This window comes from Pleurodeles waltl, chromosome 3_1 (assembly GCF_031143425.1).
Source record: "Pleurodeles waltl isolate 20211129_DDA chromosome 3_1, aPleWal1.hap1.20221129, whole genome shotgun sequence".
Taxonomy (NCBI): Eukaryota; Metazoa; Chordata; class Amphibia; order Caudata; family Salamandridae; genus Pleurodeles; species Pleurodeles waltl.
Window position 1 is genome coordinate 541427715 of NC_090440.1, and position 12493 is coordinate 541440207.

A 12493-nucleotide genomic window follows, 5' to 3' on the forward strand; every position below is an offset into this window, starting at 1 on the left:
CTCCAACAAGGGATGGTTAGTGCAGCTGTTCACAGACACCACCACCATTTGGTATTGCAACAGGGCGGGTGTGGTCTCTGGTCATAACTGAAACAGCAGGGCATATCCCTGGTAGTTCAGCATCTGGCAGGTTCCCTGAACGCCAGAGTGGACAAACTCAGCCGTTGATGCCTAGCGAATCACAAGTGGCATCTCTATCTGGAGGTGGTGCAAGGTCTCTTTCAGCGGTGGGAGAGCCTCGGTTAGATCTGTTTGCCTCTGCTGAGAACACACAATGCCAGTAGTTTTGCATGCTGGAGTTTCCAAGGCGGTTCTCTCTCAGAGATGATTTTTGTTTCGGAGTGGAGCTCAAACCTCCTATACACCTCTCCGCCCATACCACTTGTGCCCAGAGTTCTCAAGAAGATAAGGAACAACCGGCCTAAGTCATTCTTGTGGCTCTGGACTGGGCACAGAGAGTCTGGTATCCCGAGCTACTGAGCATGAGTGTCAATCCTCTGATCAGGCTGCCCCTGTTTGAGGATCTTCTGTTGCAACAGCAGGGGAGGGTCCTCCACCCGAACCTATCATCTCTCTGCCTTCTTGCATGGAAATTGAGCTGCAGCAGTTGACCACTTTCGACCTTACTCCCGAAGCCTGTAATGTTATTCTGTCAGCCAGGTGTCCCTCCACCGAAACGGTTTATGCCTGCTAGTGGAAGTGATTTGTACATATTGTACAGAAAAGTCCATTGATCTAATTTCTGCCTCTCTTTCTAATATTTTGCTTTTTATCTTTCCCCTTCCCCAACAGTGCTCTGCTTTGGGCACTCTGAAGGTTTATCTTTCTCTCTGTCTGCCTTCTTCCAACTGCCTGACCAACCCTCTTTATTTAAGTCCCCTAATATAAGTAGATTTTTGAAAGGCCATGTACTTATGTTTCCACCCTCCCCTTTATTATGCCTCAGTGGGACCTTAATTTGGTCCTCACATTCTTTGCGTTCTGGTTTCGAGTCTCTCCACAATGGTCCTGTCTGGCTGCTCATAATTAAAACAGCTTTCCTCGTGGCCATCACATCTGCCCGGAGGGTGAGCGAGCTGCAGGCTTTCTTTCAAGCCTCCATTCTTTTCAGTTTATCTGGACAAATAGGTGCTTCACACTGGGGCCTCTTTCCTGACGAAAGTGGTAGCATCAGTTCATGTGGGCCAATCTGTCCCCTTGCCCACCTTTTATGCTCCTCCACATCCCTCTAAGGAATAGAAGCAACTCCAACTTCTGGACCCAAAAAGAGCGTTGTTGCTTTATCTTGATCAAACAAGAGTTCCAGGTGTACGATTAACTCTTCTTGGTGTATGTTGGGGCGAAGAAAGGTAGGGAGGTTCAGAAATGGACCATCTCTCAAAGGGTTGTTCTCTGCATCAAGATCTGCTACGCACTGGCAGAAAAACAGCCTCCTGAAGGCTTACAGGCTTGTTCCACCAAGGCTAAGGCTGCGACCACTGCGTTAGCATGTGGAGTCCCAATCCTGGACATATGCCAGGCAGCAAGGGAGGCTTCCCTGCACATGTTTACCAAATGCTGTTGCCTGGACAGTCTGGTCCATAGGGGTGGGCATTTCGCCTGTTCGGTTATCCAGGACCTCCTAGTTTAAGTATGTCTGCAGCCCACCACTGGGGATGGTATTGCTTGGGTATCTATTCAAAAGTCAGGAATCTTCGGCTAGAAGTCTCTATCAGATTAACAAGTTACCTACCTTTGTTAATGCCTTATCTGGTAGAGACAATATCTAGCCACAGATTCTTTAACCACTCACCCATCCTCCCCGCTCTGCAGACAGATTGTAGGTTCAGGGGTGATTCAGTTCAGGACCCTATTTTGGACACACCAGTGTCCGTGCTCTTCATGGCTCCGCGCTTATGGTGTGGAAAGTCGTGAAAAGTAACTGACTTCAGCACGCAGAGGTGGCACCTATTTAGGTGAAGCAGACGTCACTTCAGGCGCAGACAACATCGATGATGTTGCGTGGAACAGACAGACGTCACCTAACAGCATGCAGGGGTACACTCATAAAATCTTCTGGATCTAGTCTGACGCCTGGGGAGAATTCAAAGGTAAGGAATGTGCAGCTAGATATTGTCTCTACCAGATAAGGCGTTACAGAGGGTAAGTAACTTGTTCGTTCTTTTATGGTCTTATGTGGCAGTGTTCAGTCTTTCTTAATAGGCAGTTGCACTGGTACACTCCCAGCAGCGTTCTTCCATCCTTGAACCTTTTTTTGATGACGGTCGTACTTCAGGAAACAGGATTGGCAGAAGGAACTTGTTGAAGTTAGCCTCCTTTCCTCTAGAGTTCTTTACTTGACTGTTAAATTCAGTTCAAACCTTAGAACATTTCCCAAGTAATTGAGAACCCTGGGGCAGGTTTGCGAAACCCATTTCTAAACCTGGATGTTCAATGCAGGGATGTAGGATTTTCTCAAAATCTACTTGTCCATGTGGCAAACTGGTACTGAAATCTATTTGTTCTTTAATGGAATCAACATTTCTCGCCTGATTCCTTAGTCAGAATACTGGAATAGACACATTATTGTTTTATGGAAACAAATTAAGTAAAACATGTTTCCTTTTTTACTGCTTGAGGTGCTTTTGAGTGTGACAGTAGTGCATTTTTAGAGTAAATATAGGTTTGTGTTTAATCCAGGGCTTAGTTGGTGTAGCAATAATATCAGTGTAATTCTAGTAGGGATCTATTTTCCTAAAACTGGAAAATGTAAACACTGGTAACACACACATTGTTGCAGTAGGTGCATTAACCCACTTTTGCAAACTGCTCATTGTAATCTGTAACAGATTGCACACATTCTTTTTATTGGTTGCATTAACGTACTGAACTTACTCACTGGAACAAGAATGTGGCCAAATGGAAACACATTGGTCCCGGCAACAGGTGCACTTACCCATAATTGTGTAATTAAAATGTGGTTTCTGAGACACAATCACACGCTCAGTCCCACAAACACACATATCACTAAACAAATGCACACACAGCAATCCTGCATGATACGCTGCACTGCGAGTTGCATACACACAGTTTCTTTATCTGATTTAGACCCCTTCCATTCCATGCTTCAGAAACCCTGCCTGTTGGGCCTGCTAGACAGGACAAACGGATACACACATTTACAAGACATTACCACCCACCCATCACACCTATCTTTTGCAGACCTTCACCCTGCATACATATATATCCCTTGCATGCACGCTTACATCCTATAGATCACCACCTCACATCCCAGAAAACACATGTTCCCTCTCACTCTCTCCTGAAGCTTCCAAACCAAGGCACTAGCAAATATACTCTCTGACAGGCAGGCCCAGCACCGACCGCCCCATTAGCACAGCCTGCTGGCTTGATCAAAGAATGAAAGCCGAGGTGAAGGGACATCAGAGGAAGGGCCTCCAGTGTTTAAACTGCCAGCAATTAGGAAATTATGCGGATTTGGGGACAGTACAGACTGCCTTCAGGGGATCGATAGGTGCATGCAGGGAATATCAGGATGTCCGTGGATCCGTTAGTGAAAACAATAACTTAATGCTTGGATCAAACATCTATGCTAAGAAGGTAAGACGTTCTCGTTGGATTCTTCACCTAGTGGTGCAAACAGCAGTAAAAATAATGGAATGACGTCGCAGGCAGAGAAGTTACATCATGTAGGATCTTGAGAGAGTATATATGATAACTTAACATCACACAGACATCATTGAAAAGTGATGCGATCTTGATAAAAGACACTGTTCGATGGCATCTGTCGCTGTAGATACGCATGTTCTGCAATAGCTCGCCATCTGGTGTTGGGCCGGAGTGTTACAAGTTGTTTTTCTTCGAAGAAGTCTTTCGAGTCACGGGACCGAGTGACTCCTCCTTTTGTCTCCATTGCGCATGGGCGTCGACTCCATCTTCGATTGTTTTTTTTCCGCCATCGGGTTCGGACGTGTTCCTGTCGCTCCGAGTTTCGGAACGGAAAATTAGCTAATTTCGGAAGATTTTCGTCGGTATTGTTGCGTTCGGGATCGGCGTACTTAGATTCCACACCGCATCGAAGATCGAAGAGCTCCGGTGCCCTTCGGGGTAGTTTTTCGATCCTCCGTCGGGGCCTGGTCGGCCCGACCGCGTGCTGAAGAACGCCGATGGAACGGACCCCGTTCCGTTTCTGCCCCAAATGCCACAATAAATACCCCTACACAGACCAACACTTGGTCTGCAACCTGTGCCTGTCACCTGAGCACAGCGAAGACACCTGCGAGGCCTGTCGTGCGTTCCGGTCCCGAAAAACACTCCGAGACCGTCGAGCCAGAAGACTTCAAATGGCGTCCGCACCGACAGCCCAACGGGAGTTCGAGGAACAGGAAGAAGAAGGTACCTTCTCGATCCAAGACTCAGACTCCGAAGGATTCGACGATACACAAACCGTGAGTAAGACGTCGAAAACCACACAAAGAAACATTTACAAGGCCCAGGGGACGCCACTGCCATCCGGCCATGGCTCGACCCATAAATTCGGTGACCGACCGTCGGCACCGAAAAAGGCCCAAACAGTGCCGAGATCGTCCGACTCCGGTCGAGACACCGGCACGCAGCCTTCTCGGGACCGAGAAAGTGCTGGAGACAAGCCTCGACACCGAGATGCCGGTGTGGACACGGCTCGACGCCGAGACAGCGGCACCGAAACAGATCGACGCCGAGAGGTTTCGGCCCCGAAAAGGAAAAAAGTCACCTCGGAGCCGAAAAAACACGCAGACAAAGTTTCGATGCCGAAACAAACTGCAAGCGACCCAGCTTCAGGCTCTTATACAGAAGAGCACTCGCTAACCTCCCAAATGCAAAAGCATAGGTTTGAGGAAGAGCTACAAGCAACTGATGTGGACCATACGCAAAAGCGTATCTTTATTCAGCAGGGGACAGGAAAAATAAGCACCCTTCCCCCCATTAGGAGAAAGAGAAGGTTGGAGTTCCAGACGGAACAAGCACCACAACCAAAAGTGGTGAAAAGAGTTACACCACCACCCTCTCCTCCGCCCGTGATTAACGTTTCACCAGCACAAACTCCATCACACTCCCCAGCTCACACCACCATGAGCCAGGGTGACCAAGATCAGGACGCATGGGACCTATACGACGCCCCAGTGTCAGATAACAGCCCGGAGGCATACCCTACAAAGCCATCTCCACCAGAAGACAGCACCGCGTACTCTCAGGTGGTGGCTAGAGCAGCACAATTTCACAACGTAAGCCTCCACTCAGAACAGGTCGAGGATGATTTCTTGTTCAACACACTCTCCTCCACCCACAGCTCATACCAAAGCCTGCCTATGCTCCCTGGTATGCTCCGGCACGCAAAAGACATATTTAAGGAGCCGGTCAAAAGTAGGGCAATCACACCAAGGGTGGAAAAAAAGTACAAGCCGTCTCCTACGGACCCGGTTTTCATCACTACACAGCTGCCACCAGACTCTGTTGTTGTAGGAGCAGCTAGGAAAAGGGCCAACTCTCACACATCTGGAGATGCACCACCCCCAGATAAAGAAAGCCGCAAGTTCGATGCAGCTGGTAAAAGAGTCGCAGCACAAGCTGCAAACCAGTGGCGCATCGCGAACTCCCAGGCACTACTTGCGCGCTATGACAGAGCCCACTGGGACGAGATGCAACATCTCATTGAACATCTGCCCAAGGACTTCCAAAATAGGGCAAAACAAGTGGTTGAGGAGGGACAGACCATCTCCAACAACCAGATACGTTCCTCCATGGACGCTGCAGATACAGCTGCACGGACAATTAATACATCTGTAACTATCAGAAGGCATGCATGGCTCCGAACATCTGGATTTAAACCAGAGATTCAACAAGCAGTTCTCAATATGCCTTTTAATGAAAAAGAACTGTTCGGTCCAGAAGTGGACACAGCGATTGAGAAACTCAAAAAAGATACGGACACTGCCAAAGCCATGGGCGCACTCTACTCCCCGCAAAGCAGAGGGAATTACAGCACATTCCGTAAAACGCCCTTTCGAGGGGGGTTTCGGGGTCAAAGCACACAAGCCAGCACCTCACAAGCAACACCGTCCACTTACCAGGGACAGTATAGAGGAGGTTTTCGGGGACAATATAGAGGAGGGCAATTCCCTAGAAATAGAGGGAGATTTCAAAGCCCCAAAACCCCTACTACTAAACAATGACTCACAGGTCACTCGCCCCCTCCACACAACACCAGTGGGGGGAAGAATAGGTCATTATTACAAAGCATGGGAGGAAATCACTACAGACACTTGGGTTCTAGCAATTATCCAACATGGTTATTGCATAGAATTTCTACAATTCCCTCCAAACATACCACCAAAAGCACAAAATTTAACAACACACCATTCCAATCTCCTGGAGATAGAAGTGCAGGCACTATTGCAAAAGAATGCAATCGAATTAGTGCCAAACACACAAATAAACACAGGAGTTTACTCACTGTACTTTCTGATACCAAAGAAGGACAAAACGCTGAGACCAATCCTAGACCTCAGAGTAGTGAACACTTTCATCAAATCAGACCACTTCCACATGGTCACACTACAAGAAGTATTGCCATTGCTAAAAATACACGACTACATGGCAACTTTAGACCTCAAGGATGCTTATTTCCATATACCAATACACCCATCGCACAGGAAATACCTAAGGTTTGTATTCAAAGGAATACATTACCAATTCAAGGTACTGCCTTTCGGATTAACAACCGCACCAAGAGTCTTTACCAAATGTCTAGCGGTAGTCGCTGCACACATAAGAAGGCAGCAAATACATGTGTTCCCATATTTGGACGACTGGCTAATCAAGGCCCATTCGTTCATATAGTGCTCAAATCACACAAATCAGATCATACAAACCCTCTTCAAACTCGGGTTCACCGTCAACTTTACAAAATCCAACATTCTGCCGCGCAAGGTACAACAATACCTAGGAGCCATAATAGACACATCAAAGGGAGTAGCCACTCCAAGTCCACAAAGAATTCTAAATTTCAACACCATCATACAACGCATGTATCCAACACAAAAGATACAGGCAAAGATGGTATTACAACTCCTAGGCATGATGTCATCATGCATAGCCATTGTCCCAAACGCACGACTGCACATGAGGCCCTTACAACAATGCCTAGCATCACAGTGGTCTCAAGCACAGGGTCACCTTCTAGATCTGGTGTTAATAGACCGCCAAACTTACCTCTCGCTTCTGTGGTGGAACAACATAAATTTAAACAAGGGGCGGCCTTTCCAAGACCCAGTGCCACAATACGTAATAACAACAGATGCTTCCATGACAGGGTGGGGAGCACACCTCGATCAACACAGCATACAAGGACAATGGAACGTACATCAAACAAAACTGCATATCAATCACCTAGAACTTCTAGCAGTTTTTCAAGCACTAAAAGCTTTCCAACCAATAATAGTTCACAAATACATTCTCGTCAAAACAGACAACATGACAACAATGTATTATCTAAACAAGCAAGGAGGGACGCACTCCACGCAGTTAAGCCTGCTAGCACAGAAAATTTGGCATTGGGCAATTCACAACCAAATTCGCCTAATTGCACAGTTTATACCAGGGATCCAAAATCAACTCGCAGACAATCTCTCTCGAGATCACCAACAGGTCCACGAATGGGAAATTCACCCCCAAATTTTGAACACTTATTTCAAACTCTGGGGAACACCTCAGATAGACTTGTTTGCGACAAGGGAGAACGCAAAATGCCAAAACTTCGCATCCAGATACCCACACAAACAATCCCAAGGCAATGCCCTATGGATGAACTGGTCAGGGATATTTGCTTACGCTTTTCCTCCTCTCCCTCTCCTTCCTTACCTGGTAAACAAACTCAGTCAAAGCAAACTCAAACTCATATTGATAGCACCAACTTGGGCAAGGCAACCCTGGTACACAACGCTGCTAGACCTATCAGTGGTACCCTGCATCAAATTGCCCAACAGGCCAGATCTGTTGACACAGCACAACCAAAGGATCAGACACCCAGATCCAGCATCGCTGAATCTAGCAATCTGGCTCCTGAAATCCTAGAATTCGGGCACTTACAACTTACCCAAGAATGTATGGAAGTCATAAAACAAGCCAGAAGGCCATCCACCAGGCACTGCTATGCAAGTAAATGGAAGAGGTTTGTTTGCTACTGCCATATTAATCAAATACAACCATTACACACAACTCCAGAACATGTAGTGGGTTACTTGCTTCACTTACAAAAATCTAACCTAGCTTTCTCTTCCATTAAGATTCACCTTGCAGCAATATCTGCATACCTGCAGACTACCTATTCAACTTCCCTATATAAGATACCAGTCATTAAAGCATTCATGGAGGGCCTTAGGAGAATTATACCACCAAGAACACTACCTGTTCCTTCATGGAACCTAAATGTTGTCTTAACTAGACTTATGGGTCCACCTTTTGAACCCATGCACTCCTGCGTAATACAGTTCCTAACCTGGAAGGTGGCATTTCTCATCGCCATTACTTCCCTAAGAAGAGTAAGCGAGATTCAGGCGTTTACAATACAGGAACCTTTTATACAACTACACAAAAATAAAGTCGTCCTAAGGACCAATCCTAAATTTTTGCCAAAGGTTATTTCACCGTTCCATCTAAATCAAACAGTGGAACTACCAGTGTTCTTTCCACAGCCAGATACCGTAGCTGAAAGGGCACTACATACATTAGATGTCAAAAGAGCATTGATGTATTACATTGACAGAACAAAAAACATCAGAAAGACTAAACAACTCTTTATTGCCTTTCAAAAACCTCACGCAGGAAACCCAATTTCAAAACAAGGTATAGCCAGATGGATAGTTAAATGCATCCAAATCTGCTACCTTAAAGCTAAACGACAGCTGCCCATTACACCAAGGGCACACTCAACCAGAAAGAAAGGTGCTACCATGGCCTTTCTAGGAAACATCCCAATGCAAGAAATATGTAAGGCAGCCACATGGTCTACGCCTCACACATTCACCAAGCACTACTGTGTAGACGTGTTATCCGCACAACAAGCCACAGTAGGTCAAGCCGTATTAAGGACATTATTTCAGACTACTTCCACTCCTACAGGCTGATCCACCGCTTTTGGGGAAATAACTGCTTACTAGTCTATGCAGAACATGCGTATCTACAGCGACAGATGCCATCGAACTGAAAATGTCACTTACCCAGTGTACATATGTTCGTGGCATCAGTCGCAGTAGATTCGCATGTGCCCACCCGCCTCCCCGGGAGCCTGTAGCAGTTTGGAAGTTACCTCCAATTATTTATATATGTATCATCTCAACCTTAAATAGGTGCATACTTAGTCACTCCATTGCATGGGCACTATTACTACAATTCAACTCCTACCTCACCCTCTGCGGGGAAAAACAATCGAAGATGGAGTCGACGCCCATGCGCAATGGAGACAAAAGGAGGAGTCACTCGGTCCCGTGACTCGAAAGACTTCTTCGAAGAAAAACAACTTGTAACACTCCGGCCCAACACCAGATGGCGAGCTATTGCAGAACATGCGAATCTACTGCGACTGATGCCACGAACAGATGTACACTGGGTAAGTGACATTTTCATTCTTTAACGAAAACAGATTTAAATACATAATGCAAGATTCAGGGATAAAATCATGTGGATGGAGAGATGCTGCAATGATAATCTACAATCAATGATTGCCTTACAAGGTAATGGCTAAGAAAAGAAAAGAAAAGAGGAAGGGCTCTCTCACACTCTGTAAACGAGGCACAGGGTACACGTGGGCCCAGCGCTGAAGCTAGAAAGTGGGTTCAAATCGAGGAGTTTGAATCACTGCAGCACGCACGACATTCAACACATATCCCATCCCCACTCTCAGCAGGAGATGCATTACCCTAGCACACTGTCTCTGCCAGCATGGAAGGAAAAGAGGTCAGTAAGTCCCCGTGAGCCAAGGACCGCTATACTTGTCAGACATGCACAATTAGTAGCTGAAGCCTACCAGGAGGAGGAAATCACACGAGGCCCTGTGTAAGCTGACAGCAAAGGGCGGAGGCACAAGGAACTAAGATGAAAGGACTGGAGGGCCAAAGGTGCAAGGCGTGGGTCGGGACAGAGAAGGTGGACCCAGGGATGGGGTACACATATAAGACCCAGGAAAGAGCAAAGAGCTTAGGGCACTAGCCTGATGCCATTATGCCTCTTCAATCTTAACTAGGCACTGTCAGGAAGCTGTGAAGTCCCTCTCTTTCACATGCAGCATTGATGCTCTTCTCAAGGTCCAGCATGTATAATACTGCACCCTCATGGGCAATCTTCTTGTTTATGAAAGCCATCCTGACTTACTGTAAAATCCAACTGCCGTAACCTGGTTACTATTTACATATACATTTGTGGTCGATAAAAGTACTGCTTGTTTCTCCAAGGCCACCTGACTTGATTGCCAACGGGGGAACCTGTCCCATGGAAACAACGTTCTCTTTGCGGTTAAGTTACTGCCCAATTCGGGGATCAGCCAATGGTTTGCCCTCTCAACTGTGGTCCAAACCAGTGATGCACACGTTTGCGGCTCGCTTCGCTCTGGTGCGGTGGGTGCAGCGCCCTAGGGTTGAGAAGGGCGAGGAGGGAGTAAAATTTAATTTAAAAGCATTAAACCTTACCTGATCCGCCGTGCCGCTCCTCTTTCTCCCGTTGCTGCAGGCAGGCACAGGCTCCCAAACTGCCCTGTGGCCAAGGCCCCCAGGCAAGGCGCTCCCAAGCAGACTGGGAGCCTGTGCATGCTCTCTCCAGCCCGGCTGTGTGTTTGGCCAGCCCGAGATGGCCGGCCACACATACATGCACAGCGAGGGGGCGTGCACAGTGCACTCCCCCCTCACTGCTCATCACCCTCGTGGTCTCACCTCTTTAACAAACAAAACAATAATAAACCCAGTCCACCCTAACTGAGGAGCCGCCGCTGATGCATCCCTTTGTGACTTGTAAATAGATGGGGGATACATCTTTCACAACCTTTCGTATTTACAGTACAGAAAGCCTGCACTTGTAAAATGGCTTTTGTACATTGTAAAAAGCCATTATGCAGTCACAAACCCTTTGATTTTGTGAAACATAGGGTTTATGACCGTGTTTTAATGAACTTTCCTTGCTTCTGTACCACCTTTACCCTCTAGTGCAATTAGCCCTTTACGGATATATGCATGCTTTACCAAAGCCCTGTAACAGTGCGTAACATTGTGTAATTCTTAGTCATTCCTGGTGGTAATGTGGGAAGACCACTGTGCACTTGAGTATTTAACGCTTGGCGGGCCCTGCCTTTGCCTGTTCAGCTGAAGCTGGTCCACTTCAGTTAAAGATATGCACCACTTGGGTCCTTTTAATACACATATCCTGTGTTGCCAAGCCCTAATTGAGGCCACTGTCTGCAGTTCCGATCACTACTGCCATACAAACGAGCATTGGCAAAGCCAATAGATCTGGCCTTAGCAAGCTGGTGCAACGAGTATTGTTTTTGTTCTGAACATATGCCCCAACAGTAAAATAAATAAATAAAAATATGCTGATATCTTAGCGTGGCAGTTATATGCTTGCAGTAAAGGCTTTACATTTATTTAAGTTACTTTAATGTGAATACATAGTGTAGAGTAGACAGAAGGATGACCACAAATATAAAAAGAACAAAGAATTAAACACATTGATAGAACGATAATTTATCAGCCTGGCACCAACGTGCAGTTCTTTTAGGCGGATGTGGACATGTGATATGTAAAATGTTGTGGAGCACAGTGCAAGAGAGGCAGTGGCTGAAGTGAATTGACCGATTACCCGGTGTTTATGCTATGGTGGGCAGAAGCAAAATGTGGATGACAGTTGAACAGACAAATGGATGAAATGGGGCGAATAAAACGCTCCTCTGTGCATGTATTTTCATGTATGCAGTTTTGATTACTTGAAGCTTGTGGGACAGTTAAAGCTGACTGTTTGCCGAACCTAAAAACTCCAACTGGGCTTAAAAACTTTTCTCATGCTCATACCGACTCGGGTTTTATCAGAAGTGCTGTAATCCCTGGCAGTGCCATAGAATCTGAAGTGTCAGAACTAACACCAGCTACTGACTGTTTTTGCTGAAACGTCTGTCCTGGAACTTCGCCACTGTAAGAATCAAGAGATGCAGAGGCAAGACTGATACAAAAACCATTTCTGAGTGTTAAGGTTGTGAGTTAATGGATAAATGTGTGAATAGTTAGTTTCAGAATGGACTAGAGCTTTGTGCCAAAATCAAAACTCCTAGTGGTTTCAGATTGAACTGTTTTGTGCATCTTTTTGAGCAATTAAGTCTGCTGGCAGTTCAGAAGGTCTTCTTTTGCACATGGACGCATGTACGAATGGGGGTACCCGCATCAAGCCTGTTTTAAGAGGGTACAGCCATTAATGT

The 12493-nt window shown here is 46.4% G+C and overlaps 1 protein-coding gene across 1 annotated transcript in view; it reads left to right on the forward strand.

Annotated features, from left to right (window-relative positions):
• Nucleotides 1–12493, forward strand: part of AAGAB (alpha and gamma adaptin binding protein) — a 171177-nt gene that overhangs the window by 53382 nt on the left and 105302 nt on the right. The gene's annotated exons all lie outside the window — the stretch shown is intronic.